Below are 14,332 nucleotides of genomic sequence, written 5' to 3'. Positions count from 1 at the left end.
CTCTGAAATTCTTTGGTGTAAGTGGTCCAAAGGAAAAAAAAAAAAGAATAAAGGAAGAAAAAAGAATATTCTCTGAAATTCAAATATATCTAGCCTCACAAATTTAGTCCCAAAGGTACAGGGTATGTTTTTGCAAGAAGGTGGGTAGTCCCTAGTCAGGCTGTTGGATTATGTGCATTATATTGGGGTAGTTGCTTCTAATTGTCTGCCTGCAACTCTCTGGAACCTTGTGTTGCTTCCTTTTGATATCTTCCTTGATTGCCCTAGTTGCTGCCTGTGCTGCATATAGGCCCCTCCCTTAGGCATGTGACTCACTGATTTAAAAGACAGTGCTGTACAGTAATTAACTACCTGCCTCTCATCACATAGAGATGAGAGCTTAAATGTAGGCTTCCCAGCTAAAACTTTCTTCCCTGTGTATTTACCCACCTACAGACATGTAGCAACACTGTCCCATACCTGGCCTTTGGAGGAAGTATCTCTAGACTATTTCCCCCTCCTGTTGGATGTGATTAGTTTACATACTCCTATACAAGTGATAGATTTTACAGGGGTGCTGTTAATTGAAAAGAATTTCATTTTCTCCAATTTCTAGAATATCATTACTCTCATTGATACATCTTGGGTGAGTGACAACTGGGTTTTTAGTAAAGATAATTTTAAGTTTTTAGTAAATAATAATTAAGTCACATATTATATGACAGATTGATTGAATTAAATTCTGGCATAACCAGTGCATGTCCTTAAGGTGATAGATGGTTATCCATTTTTCATGAAGTGTAATTAGTTTTTAAGGAAACTGTATCCATGTAAACAAATTCGATCCACCCTTACTATCTGCTTAGCAATCTTGAAAAATATTTTAAATATAATCTTAGAGTATGCATCATTAGGAAATAAATCTATTTTGGGAAAGAAATTTTAAATATTCTTCTATTTGCTAAATAGGACATTTAGAAATACTATTGTAATATATCAGTATGGTTATATTAATAGCTATTTCGGCAATATCAAATAAAATCTTCATAAATTATATATTGTATAATTGAATTGCCAAAAAAAAGTTCTTGCCCTTGTTTCTGAAGCACAGACACAATCTTTGACCTTTTAAGCAAGATTTAATTTTTCATTCAACTTATAATTCACAATTTCCAGAAAAAGACGTTTAAAAATTTGCTGGCAGAGGAAAGATCTTTGGGACTTCCTTGTGCATCTGTCAATATTTGATTTCAATAAACTCAGACCAACATTGTTCAATAAACCCTAAAAGTAAAATTATTACTCGTAACTAATAAAGTACATATTTCACACATTTTTACTTTAAAAACTTTCAAATTCATAGTTGAATGGATAGTAAATACTCATTCACTTGCAAACATTTTGCCTCATTTGCTTTCTCTTTCTCTCTGTTTATAAAAACATACATTTTGTTTCTGAGCTATTTGAAAGTAAACTGCAAACATCTAGACAGTTAACCCCTACATATTTTAGCAGGTATATCCTAAGAACAGGTTGTTTTCCTGAAGAGTTATTATCAAACCTAAGAGATTTAGTATTAATATAATATTATCTAATATGTGACCCTTATTTACATTTCCTTTATTTTCCCACCAGAACAGTTCTTTATAGCTGTTTTGATTTTTGATCCAGGAACCAATCAAGGAAAAAAAAAATATATATATATATTGCATTTGACTGTTAAATTTCTTTAGCCACTATCCCACCTCTACTACCCCTGCCCCCGTGGTCTTTTATGCAATCTCATCATGTTTTTTCTTTTTATATATAGGATATCCCACAGTTTGATGATCATATTTCATGACTATTAATGCATTAAAATTAAAATATTTTGTAATGAATACAATGTAGATAGCATTGTGTATTTTCCATTGCATTACATTAGGAGGTGAAGTAAATTTTTTTACATTCTGTTTTTTTCATTTTATAATAGCTTAATATTTGTTTTGATGTATTGCTCTTAAAGATTTGTGATACAGTGTCCTCAAATTTCAAAATATGGTCTTGCAGTAATTTACTCTTAATGTTGTTAGTATGATATATTCCAAAAATACGGAAAGTGCTATAGTACTATGTCTGTAATATACATAATAGACAATTATGCACATTTTCATAAATGTAAAGACATTTATGTCATCTGGGTATGTAGCTAAATACACAGATTTTAAAAATACTAACATTTAGCTGTGTTTGCTTCAGATTAAAATAGAATTTATATTCTAAAACCTATTCTACACACAAAGGTATGTATAATATAGATGTACATTTTAAATAATAATAATCATAAGTGAATAAATCTGGCCCAACCTTTTTTCTTAAAAAATGTAATGGCATCTTTGAACCCCTTTATGCCTCCAGACAATTACTTCTCCCTCTCCAGAGTTAACTGCCCTCCTAAATTTTGGTGTTATTCCCTTAGTTTTTCTGTAAGATTTACCACATTTGGTATTTTCTCTTTAATATACATTTTTTTTTTGCTTGTCCTATTTTTGAGCTTTATAAGAATGGAATTATACTGTATGTATGTATTCATCTTGGACTTGTTTTTTTAAGTCAACATTTTAATTTTGAGATTTCATTCATATTGACATTCTTAGCTGAGGTTCATTCATTTTCACTACAATGTGATAATTCCATTTTGTGAGTATATTACAGCTTATCCATTTTGCTGTTCTTTGACACTTGGGTTTCGTCTAGTTTTTGCTATTAAGAAAAAAATGCTGTAAATATTGTTGTGCATGTCTCACTGTAGCTGTATAGAAACGGTCCTCTAGGTTTTATACCCAGAGCTAGAATTGTTGTATCTTTGGTATGTGTACTGTCAACTTTACTAGGTAATGGCAAAATGTTTTCTTTTAAACAGTTGTGGATTAAGCCAAATAAGGAATTCAAGAGGAGCAGGTTTGTGAGAAGATGGAAAAGCAAGATGAGTTATGTTTCATGTGTTTTGAGTTTTAGCATATCTATTTAGAAATGTCAAGTAGGAGTCTGAGATGTGTTTGCTTTTAAGCTCCACCCATCTTTGTTTTTTCCTGGGTTGACTCATTCAGGTATGTCATCTTTCCCTTCTCCTTAAGTGGTCTTTTTTTTTTCAATCATAATATCACAGCATAACAATTAATTCATTGTAATGGAAGATGTGTTCAGTCATATGCAGCCTTTTTATTTCCCTGCGGGGTCCCCAACACCCTGCCCTGCCACCAGTGAAACTTAGGAAGGCAGGGGGCACAGTGGTGGTTGAGAAGCTTCAGCTACTTGCCTCCTCCATCAATCATATCACAGTCTGAGTACCCCCCCCCCCCGCCCCGCCTGTTCCCATGGAAAAATTGTCTTCCATGAAACTGCCTGAATCATCCTGAAACCAGTCCGTGGTGCCAAAACAGTTGGGGAGGTTGGGGGCTGCTGCTATAGAACTTTCTGATTCCCAGGGATGATGTAAATGAAAAATGGGTAGAGGGTAGTGTTATTGGCAAATGTGCATTCCAGGTAGGTGTTAGCAAAGAAGAGAAAACTTAAGAAAAAGATGGGAATACAAGCTAAAACATACAAATAAGCAAGTAAATAAGTAGACACAACACTCTTTGGGGACCATTTAGGTCTAGAATAAACAGTATGTATTCATAGTCCCTGATGATTTCACTGTATTATAGCATAACTCTGTAATTGGTGTTCATAATGTCAATTCTAAATTTCTTTATGTGTTGAGAAGGTGCAACAATGCACATTTTAAAAGAATCAGTGGACCCTTAGCAATCCAGAATCACTTCCTGATAATTCCTCATAGTAGAAATTTTATTGTTTCATGTGGTGAAATTCAGAGTAGCTTGCTCCAAGGTACTTTTACTTATCAGCCAATAAAACAAATGATCTATTGGTAATTTCTGAACACCTCCATAGCTACAGTCCCCAACCCCTGAATTGGTACCAGTCTGTGGCCTATTAGGAACAGGGCCACACAGCAGGAGGCGAGCAGCAGAAGAAACTTCATCTGTATTTATAGCTACTTCCCATTGCTCACTCACCGCCTGAGCTCCGCCTCCTGTCAGATCAGTGGCAACATTAGATTCTCACAGCACAAACCCTACTGTAAACTGTGCATGTGAGGGATCTAGGCTGAGAATCTAATGTCTGATGGTCTGAAATGGAGCTGAGGTAGTGACGCTAGGTGACGCTAGTACTGGAGAGCAGCTGCAAATACAGATAGTCAATAGCAGAGAGGTTTGTCTGCACAATAAATGTAATGCGCTTGAATCATCTGAAACCATTCCCACTGTCCCCTCTCCCCAGTCCGTGGAAAAATTGTCTTCCATGAAACCAGTCCCTGGTGCCAAAAAGTTTGGGGACCACTGCTCTATAGGAGAAAAACAGGTGACATGCGGTATATTTCTGTACTGACTAAATTGGATTTACTTTGGAAAAGTAAAGAGGATGTATCAAATAATTTAAATGTCTTATGTTATAGTATGTTATTAAATTGTAGTGAATAAAAGAATATCGAAGTGGTTTTCATGCTTCATAGTTGGGAAAGATAAAGTGAGAAAGAACATAGAGATAGATGATTATCTGGGGGTTAATTTTGCTGCAGGTGCTACCCCTAGAACAGATTGACACTCACCTTGGGATAACCACTGCTTCACAGAGCAGAGGAGGAGGTATACCAAGAGGAAAAGGCCATTTCCTAACTTAAGACTGAGGACTCAGAAGTTGACCTGGGAACTGCTGTTTTGTTTAGTCCTCTACTCTGGGGACTCTTCATTCCATAGGAAACTAGAAACCACTGCAGAATTGAAGTTTCCTAGCTAATCTTTTCTTCTTTGCTATTCAAAAAATGCACATGTGGCCAGATGCTGTGGCTCACGCTGCCCATAATCCTAGCACTTTGGGAGGCCAAGGCAGGACGATTATTTGAGGCCAGTAGTTCAAGACCAGCCTGAGCAACATAGCGAGACCCTTGTCTCTACAAAAATTTTTAAAAACCCAGCCATATGTGGTGGCACGTGCCTGTAGTCTCAGCTACCCAGGAGGCTGAAGCAGGAGGATTGTGTGAGCCCAGGAGTTTGAGGTTGCAGGGAGCTATGATCACACCATTGCGTTATCACGCCACTTATATGCTCACTGGCAATGCATGAGAGATCCCGGGAGACAGAGTGAAACCCTGTCTCAAAAAAAAAAAAAAAGAAGCACATAGGTATATACACACATATGTATACTTATACCCACATAAAAGAAAGATGATGTCTTGAATAGTCTTTGAAGAGTTATTTTACTATTCAAGATCTAATGGAACACAGAGGTAAAAGCACTATCTTTAGAAAATAGATTTTTTAAAATTTTGAAGTAATTATAGATTCACAGGAAATTGCAAAAATAGTAAGGAGAGGTCCCTTGCACCCTTCATCTTTCCCCTGATAGTTACTTCTTACTACCCATAATACAGTATCAAACCAGAAATTGATATTGGTATCTTTCATGTATAGTTCTATGTTCTGTAAACATACGTGTGGTAGATTTAAGTAACCACCGTGGCAGCAAGACACAAATTCCATCACCACAAAGTTCTCCCTTGTACTACACACACCTGCCCCCTTGGCAACTGTTAATCTGTTTTTCGTCTCTGTGATTTTGTCATTTTGAGACTATTTAATGGAATTATCTAGTGTGTGACCTTTTGAAATTAGCTTTTTTTCCCCTTAGCCTAATTCCTTGAGATCTATCCAAGTAATGTGAATCAACAGTTCTTTCCTTTTTATTGCTGAATAGGATTTCATTATGGATGTACCATAGTTTGTTCAGCCATTTACCTGTTGAAGGATAATTCCCCCTGCTCCTAGTTTTTGGCTATTAAAAATAAAGCAGCTATGAACATTTATTATGTTGAGGTTTTTGTGTGGACATAAATTTTTATTTCTTTGGGACAGGTGCCGTTAAAGAAAAAGTGATTCCATGACACTTGTTAAAGCATGATAAAGACTATCACTGTAGGTGCAGGGACTGCTGCTGCAGTGTCCTGCCATGGGGCAGAGATTGGCCTCGGTGCTTAGTATAGCTTGGGCAAGTGGGAGGTGATGGCTAAAGAGCAGGTGGGGTCAGTGGATGGGAAATTACCAAGAAGAAACATCAGGGGGTAAGGAGGATTCTGGCTAAACCAACCTAACAGGATTCTTGCTGAAGACAGGTCAGGGTGACCAGACATCACCTGGGGGATGGTGGAGGATGAGGAACCTGATCAGATACCAGGGTGGGGGGTGCTTGCTTAACTTAGGTTCTTGGCTAAAACTGGATTTTATAAGGAAGTGCACAGATGGGTGTAGGAGATAGTTCAGGAACCTGACCAAGCAAGAATCTTTGTCAATGCCTGGGAGTACAGTTGGTGAGTTGCATGTTAGCGTATATTTAGTTTTTGAAGAAACTGCCAAACTTTTCCAGAGTGGCTGTGCCATTTTACGTGCTCACCAGCAATGCATGAGAGATCCATTTTCTTCGCATTCTTGTCAGCACCTGGTTTTGTCACTTTTTTATTTTAGCTGCACCAATAGGTATGTAGTGATGATCTCAGCAGTCTTAATTTCTGTTTCCCTGATGTCTGGTAATGTTGACCATATGTTTTCATGGGATTATTTGCCACCCATATATCCTCTTCAGTGAAATGTCTCTTCATATTTTTTGCCCAATTTTCTAGTTGAATTTTTTTTGTACTGTTGAGTTTTGAGATTTTTGTTTGTTTTGGGAGGGGTTGCTTAATAAATTTATTGTCTTTATGTGAAAAATCCTCAAAGAAAATTGCTGTTTGGCTTAGCTTTCAGCAGCCTGCTCCTGAGCTCTGAGGAAGCTTGCCTTCTGAGCTACCCAGTCTTTGTTCTGGGCAAGGGACATTTTGGGACGGTTCCGCCTCTTCTTTCTTGGGATTTCTTCTCATAGACTGGATTATCTTGTATAGCTTTCTTACATATATATCTCCTCCATCATGTCTGGAGTGACGTTCTTTATGTATTGAGAGAGCTTTTTCTTGTGAGCGTCTTCGTCTTCTTCCACCAGATAACGCATATAATCTGCAACATTCCAACCCACGGTGTGCTTCCCATGTACTTCTGTGTTAAATTCCTTGCCTTCAGAATTGTAACCAGGGAAATCGTTTGGTACTTTGAGGGATAGACAAGCCTGCATCCACAGCTCCCTTCAGGGCCCTCAAAACTTTATTTCCAGTAGTGGTTCTGGCAAGGGCTGCATCCAAATAGCCCGTAAAAGCACCAAGCTGGCCATCGAAGCTTTCCACATTGTATTCATCTCCAGTCACCTCCACTTGGGCTTGTAGATCTTGTCCATGCCAAACCTACTGCGAAGCTTGCGGGCCAGCGACAGGCCAGTACGGTATGCTGCAGCACAATTTGTCAGGTCAACCTTGTAAGCCAAAATAAAATTTTAAGGCTCACCCCCTCCACCGGCTGACTAAATGGACACCCTCGTGACCAAAGGAGTATCCTAAAACTAAATTGCCTGCCAGGAGGAAGGAGATCAGACATGCCTCATCATGCCCCCCTCCCTTCTTGGGAACATCCTTTATAACCCATTGACAGGCCTAAGACTATACAAGACAAACCTACAGGTCCTCAATTTATACAACAAATATATGCCCGGTAACTTATCTCTAATAACAACTATATTAAAACATTCCAAACCTTTAAATAAAACTTCATGTCTTTAACCAATTATAAACCAAAAAATCTTTAAACCCACCTATAACCTATAACCCCTCAATTCAAAGTGGCCCACCTTTTCAGGCCAAACCAATATATGCTTCCCACATATTAATTTATAACTTTACCTATAACCCCTGTCTCCCTAAAATATATAAAATCAAACTATAACCCAGCCACAACGAGTCCACTTACTCAAGACCTCTTGGACATAACTCCAGGTCATAATCTTCAAATTTGACTCAAAATAAATCTCTTTAAAATTATTTTACAAAATTTAACTTTTTTCCATTGACAGTCTTCACACCATATTTTGGTAGCTCATGTGCATAAACTGTGCAGACTATCATGTCCCCTTCTATACGGGCCCAAGCAGTCTGACAAACAGTATGTTAGTTACACAGACTATCATTCTGTATTTGGGTGTGTTGTGCTTACTTTTACCCTATATTGCCAAGCTCTTCTGAGTGTAGTAAGCAGTTTTACCCTCTCATCATCTTCTAAATTTCACTTGGTATCTCTTAAAGTAGGCCTTTAAGAATAAGGCCTGGTTACAAACCCCATCCTGCTGAATAGAGACCCAAGTCTGTGCACCGCCCCCCACCCCCACAGACTTGGAGTTTTGAGATTTCTTTATATATTCTAGATGAGTCCTTTGTCTCATATGTAGTTTGCAAATATATTTTCGTAGTCTGTACCTTTTTTTCACTTTCCCAACAGAGTCTTTTGTAGAGTAAGTATTTTTAATTTTGATGATGTCCAATTTATTATGTTTTTTTCTTCGTGGATCATACGTTTGGTGTCATTCTCCATTCCCACTCCCACTCGCCAGCCCTAGACAGCTGGTGATTTGCTTTCTGTGTCTGTGGAATTGCCTATTCTGAATATTACGTATAAATGAAGTCATACAATGTGTGGCCCTTTGTGTCTGGCTTCTTTTACTTAGCAACTTCCCAGGTTCATCCATATTGTATCATGAATCAGTTCTTTGTATGGCTTCCTTTATTTTTATGGCTGAATAATATTCCATTGTGTGGATATGTTTTGTTTATCCATTTGTCAGTTGATGGGCTGTCAGCAGATGTTATTTCCACTTTTTTGTCTACACCAAAGCTGTTGCATATGTCAGCCAGCCTTTCACCTTCCTCATATGTGGTACACACACGTACTTATGTATGTGTGTATAGTTTTGTTTGCTCTTTTAAATAAAAGGAGTGACTTATTTTATATTTTTTTAAAACTTAAAGTACTTGGGACCTCTTTCCATGTCCATAAAAATAGATAAGATTTCTCATTCTTTTAAATGACTGTATAGTGTTTTAGTGTAACTGTTTAATTGATCCCATACTGATAAACATTTAGGTGACATTGGATAACTTCCTGTTTTTCTTATGTAATAGTGGCAGTAAGCATCCTTATACAAATGTCTTTCCAGTGCAGAGCTCATTTTACCTACTTTTGGATTTTTCTGTTCAGTGTAACACATGATTCACTTATTCACAAGTGTATTGATTACCTCCTATATGTCGGGCGCTGGACTATGCTTAAAACACTAGGGACACAGCACTAGTAAAATGGTATTGCTGTATGATAACATTTGTAAAAATGAAATATGTATGAGCAGTTCATCATAATTCATTGTGGTAAGTGCACAATGTGTTATTACTGGACTCCTTTAGAATAAGCAACTACATAAGGGAATGGGGAAGATTGAACAAGGAGGAGGTATTTGAGGTAGGTCTTTGTGAGGACAAATGGAAGTTCACCTGGCAAAAGATAAAAGATAAGAACACTTTGACTTTTGAAATGGAATTGCAACTGTGAAAAAAGGTAGAAGTACTAAGTAGGCTGGCGTATTTAGGAAACAGCAAACACATAGTTTACTATAGCCAGCAGGAGGCTTTTTGGCAGGGATTGTAGCAGAAGACAGGCAGGTTAAATAGGTTGAAAGCAGATTATAGCAGTCTATGAGTGTCCTCCTAAAGAATTCGAACTTCATTTTGTAAATAATTGGAAATCATTGAAAATTTTTAAAGTGTGCTTTTTATTTTTAGAAAATGTTTAGACTTGTGCTGTGGATATTTTAGAATATTTTCATCACTTCCCACAGTTACTCACTTGTACCTTTTGGTCTAGGCAACCACTGCTTTGTTTTCTGTCTCTAAATTTGCCTTTTCTAAACATTTGGTATACATGGAATCATACAATATGTAGTATTTTCCATCTGACTGCTTTCACTTAGCATGTTTTGAGGCTCATTCATGTTGTAATATGTATTAGTAGTTTGTTCCTTTTTATTGCCTGATAGTATTCCATTATGAGGTTATGCCACACTTTGTTTATGCATTTAGCATTTATGCATTTAGCAGTTGGTGGATGTTTGGGTTGTTTCCAGCTTGCAGACATTATGAGTAGAGCTCCTGTGAACATTTGTAGATAGGTCTTTGTGTGGATACATATTTTCATTTCTCTTGTTTAGGTTCCTATATAGAGGATATTTGGGATTCTATGGTGAGTTTATATTTAACTTTAAGAAACTGGCAAATTGTTCCCCAAAGTGACTGCATCATCTTACAGTCCCATCAGCAATGTATGAGGGTTCCAGTTTCTCTGTGTGCTCACCAACACTTAGTATTGTCTGTCTTTTTGATTTTGGCCATTCTAATGGCTGTGTAGCAGTATCTCATTGTACTTTGAATTCATATTTTCCTAATGACATATGATATTTATAATCTTTTCATAAAGCACAGTGATCTTTTAGGAACACAGGGACAATGAATAGAGGTTAAGAATTGAGGTGGGCTATAAGAAAGATGAGAGGCCGGGCGTGGTGGCTCATGCCTATAATCCTAGTGCTCTGGGAGGCCGAGGCGGGCGGATTGTTTGAGCCCAGGAGTTCAAGACCAGCCTGAGCAAGAGCAAGACCCCGTCTCTACTAAAAATAGAAAGAAATTATATAGACAGCTAAAAATATATATAGAAAAAATTAGCTGGGCATGGTGGCACATGCCTGTAGTCCCAGCTACTCGGGAGGCTGAGGCAGGAGGATCACTTGAACCCAAGAGTTGGAGGTTGCTGTGAGCTAGGCTGACGCCACGGCACTCTAGCCAGGGCAACGGAGTGAGACTCTGTCTAAAAAAAGAAAGAAAGATGAGAGCCTGCACTACATGATGTATATAGAGGGGAGGAGACACAGATTTTGAAGATACGTATATCAGACTTAGAAAGAACAGGCAGCATTTAATAACTGCGTAAATATACTATATGAAGCTGAGAGGGTAGGGCTTATGATCCCAAGATTTCAAATTTTGGCAGTTGGGTAGATTGTGCTATTAGCCAAAAACGTGAATTACAGGTACATAAACAATTTTTGTGCTAGTAAGTGATGGCTTTTATATTGATACTGTTGTCATGATGTACCACTGTAGGAAATGTTTAACAGAGCTGTTTGGTAGTTTGAAAGCATGTATCTAATTCAAAAGAATATCTGGGCTGAGGTATAAATTTAAGGGAGTTAATATTGTGCAGATATCAGTTGAATTCATGGAAACGAATGGTGTATCTGTTCCTAACTCACTGTATCTTCTGGGTTACTTTTGACAACTGAAAATTGCTTAAATAAGAGAATTTAATATAATAAGAAGATCCAAGTTAAGATAGTTCTAGGATTAATTCATTTAGGCATAACAGTATCACTAAGGACCCAGGTTCTTTGCATCTTTTAATGCTGCTGCCATTCTTCATCTGTTGGGTTGTCCTTGTGGTCCTGTGATGGCTACGACGGTTCTGGTTGACAACATTCAAACAGAGTTGTATGCAAAAAGTGGGGGGGGAGTTTAGGATGTTTTCACCTGGGCATCTTTTTTCATCAGCCAGGAAAACTTTTCCCAGAAGTTCCCTGTTCTCTTGTCTTATTGACCAGAATTGGATTAAATCCTTGTTGCCAAACTACTCACAGGCAAGGGGAATAGAAATTGCCACAATTGGTTTAGATCAGAGCTATCTAGGCCAAGTATTAATATCTTTTTCTGATATCTCATGGAAGAAGCCTTTTCCCCCTCTCCTTTTGGTTCTTTTCTGCTGTTCAGACAGGTTAGATTTTCTAGACAACTCAGTTTCAAATCACTGAGTTGTTCCTATTCAATACTTCAGATCAACTAGTACTTGCTGAAATCCTACTCTGTGTCATTAACTGTACTAGATTCTAGGATACGGAAATGAATAAGCAACATACAGTTTGATTTAGAAATATGCTTAAGCACAAGAGTGCTGTGATAGAATTGTACACTTAAGTTTATTTGTATTATGGATTTAATATTAGTGTTTATATGTTTGGTTTTATGAGAAAACTTATCTTGAGTTTCAAAATCAAGCTTATATTCAATTTACAAATGAACTTTTGGAACTTTAGAATACAACCCATTCATGAGTTGACCCTCCCTTTCTGTGTTATGTGGTCATATGTTTCATTATAGAAATACATGATGAACTAGCCTAAATTATACTGTTTATTTGAGTTATTTAAAACTAAAACTGTGTTATGTCTTTCTAAAGCATAATGTTTGAGTTTTCTAGTTAATGTACTGAAGGTTTTAACAGTAATACCTTTAGTTTAAGATCCCAACTGAAATGTTTGTAAAGTGTAGAATATTTTGTAATTTGATTTATAAATGATGGCTATATGAATACAGATGGAGGGTTTATAGCAGTGTTTGTATGGTATATGAGGTGCTTTTCATGGGTGCCGAGAGGAAAGGAGAAATGAAGATAGGGAAGAGAGGATTTGGAGTGGTAGAAGAACAAAATATGCAATCAGTGTTGCTGATTCTTCAGAATACTAAGAATTCTACTACATTTTGATATATGGTAAAAACTCTAAAGCAATCTTAAATTTCATCTTAGACTGAGTATATTTATCAAAAGCATATTCTTGCTATTCTTTCCTGTAAAGCAAATCTTACTAACATGGAAATCAATGGGTGATATGCTAACATCTCAGAGTCCAAGATAACTAGTATAATATCCATAATCAATGTGTATCCCTGAAGGGCTCCATATGGTTAGTGATCTTTAAAGTATATTGATGGTTTAAGATTTAACCATTTTAATAATTTTGAAAACCAAGAAGGATATTTACATTTTGATGGCAGAAAAAGATATTTTTAAAGAAAATGTGGGATTAGAATGATTTTTTACATTTCTTTGAAAATAGTTATTGAGGAAATTTTAATGTTAGCTCTGAAATATAAAATGTTAGAATATATTTAGAAAGGTTTGATTTTCATTTATTCTAAGTCATTAAAAAGCTCTGATGTGTTTCTCTTTAATATATTTCTATAACTGATAAGCTTAAAAATTTCAGACACAAAATCCTTGGTGAAAAAATTACTTTAGTGTTCAGTTTTGAGTAGCATCCCTTGCAGTTGTTGAACACAAGTTTATAGTGCTGAAAGCCTGTGCTAAATTACCTAGTAAATTAAGTGGCTCAAGTTGTTTGCAACATTTTGCCTATGTAAATCCTAAGTAGATATTTATAGATTTGTGCTTGTAAGACTATAGCACTGTATTGTGAAGTTCCTAACCTTTACTTTATTCACACAATTTTTAGTATGTATAATACAAAGTAGTTTGCAGACTTGTACGTGAAGCATATCCTTTTCTTTGTCTTTTGTTTACCTCTGAGTAATGAAATCAAATCTTACTTGATTTTCCTCAGCTAGTCTTAAATTTAATCTTTAGAAAAGGTTTTCTGAAGTTTCTGTTTTGTTTAGTGTTTGTACTTGTGGGAGAACAGAGAGAGAATGGATAATCTGGGGTCTTAAACTTTGAAGATGGGATATTTGAAAGTTCTTTTAGTTATATATTATCATATTTTTTTTAAAACTTTAGATTTAGCCTAAAGCTTAAAACTTTTTTTTAACCAAGGAAATAATGTTGTGATAAATAGTGCTGTAATAATGCTTGGTAAGTGGCTTATATGTTAATTTCATTTACTATTTGATCCATTGGAAATATCTGGTAGAATTAGAATCAAGTCATATATTTTTAAACAGAGACACTTTGATGGACTGTACTTTTTCAGGAATAGATTAATCTGAACTTTGCTTAATATTAATACAATGATTGCCTTCTCTCTCTCTCATACACTCCCTTAGGGATGAATGGAGTAGTTGGCAAAGAGTGGCTGTGGAGAAAAACCTTTATGCCATTTCTAAAATGGAAATACAATGCATTTCGTTTTTGATTAGTATAAGGGAAATTCTTTAAGATTATGAACATCTCAGAAAAACACTAAAAACGAAGTCTCCATTCTTGCCTTCCCTCATTTCCCTGAGTGATAGTCTGAGAGTATTATAGTCATGGACACTCTGAAAAATGTTAAGGGCCTGGTTAAGTTGTGGGTAACTAGTGCATTGAGAAGACTGTTAAAGGCTCCTAAATGGAGACAAAGCATTACTAATTGCTTTCAGGGTCAGGCTGTCTTTAGTTGGACCATGAAAGATTTAGCATGGTCCTGTGGCCGCCTGTCTGCCTAGTGGAGACTGTTGTCTTTAAGAAAGACTGCTATCTGATATGCTAGACCGGTTCAGGTTGCCCCAGTTTACATGAATTTAGTCATT

General features: G+C 36.5%; 1 protein-coding gene and 1 pseudogene across 1 annotated transcript in view; one reads left to right on the top strand and one right to left on the bottom strand.

The window, feature by feature from the left end:
• The window catches only part of BMPR1A (bone morphogenetic protein receptor type 1A), a 136,437-nt gene that overhangs the window by 49,441 nt on the left and 72,664 nt on the right, over nucleotides 1–14,332 (top strand). The gene's annotated exons all lie outside the window — the stretch shown is intronic.
• LOC123649746 lies at nucleotides 6,811–8,979 on the bottom strand (annotated as a pseudogene).

The sequence above is a fragment of the Lemur catta genome, chromosome 14 (assembly GCF_020740605.2).
Source record: "Lemur catta isolate mLemCat1 chromosome 14, mLemCat1.pri, whole genome shotgun sequence".
Taxonomy (NCBI): Eukaryota; Metazoa; Chordata; class Mammalia; order Primates; family Lemuridae; genus Lemur; species Lemur catta.
This window is presented reverse-complemented; position numbering and strand designations above follow the sequence as displayed.